This window comes from Salvelinus sp. IW2-2015, linkage group LG34, assembly GCF_002910315.2.
Source record: "Salvelinus sp. IW2-2015 linkage group LG34, ASM291031v2, whole genome shotgun sequence".
Classification (NCBI taxonomy): domain Eukaryota; kingdom Metazoa; phylum Chordata; class Actinopteri; order Salmoniformes; family Salmonidae; genus Salvelinus; species Salvelinus sp. IW2-2015.
The window spans coordinates 1516594-1517275 of NC_036873.1; positions in this window are offsets into that span (position 1 = coordinate 1516594).

Sequence of the window (682 nt, forward strand, 5' to 3'; positions counted from 1 at the left end):
GCCTGCCTCCCTCTCCCTTCTCTCCCTGCCTCCCTCTCCTGCCTCCCTCCTCCCTCCTGACCTCTTTCCTGAAACCGTTTGCCTCCTCTCCTCCTCCCTGCCCCTTCTGACACGGTGGGTGCCTCCCTCCCTCCCTCCCGTGCCTCCACATTGCCCTCCCTCCCTCCCTCTCTCCTCCTCCCTGCCCTCCCTCCCCTCCCTGCCTCCCTCCCTCCCTCTCTCCCTGCCTCCCCTCCCCTCCCTCCACCACTCCTTCCCCTGCTCCTGCTCCTCCTCCTCCTTTCTGCATGACCCCCACGGCCCACTCAACTCCCTCTGCCTCTTGGATACTGAATGTTATGGATAACGTTCTCTAGGGCAACCACCACTGGTGGGTGAAGGGAACGGTGATTTGAGCTTATGGCTCGCACAGGTACTGTATCAAGTAGATTCAGATATCTATCTTGGAACCCACAGTCTGAGTCACAGCACATCAGAATGTCATCAAAGAGCCTAGACAAGCCCTAAGGTGAGTTTGTAAGCGGTAGAGGTGAGGATCTCAATAGAACTCATACACTGAAAAATTGGTCAACATTTTATCCACGCGCATAAGAATGAGATATTTTGGTCACAGAAACCTCAGCTGTTGAGGGACCAGTGTCATTTCAGCCTCATTTCACAGCACAGGTACATCTCTAGCTAT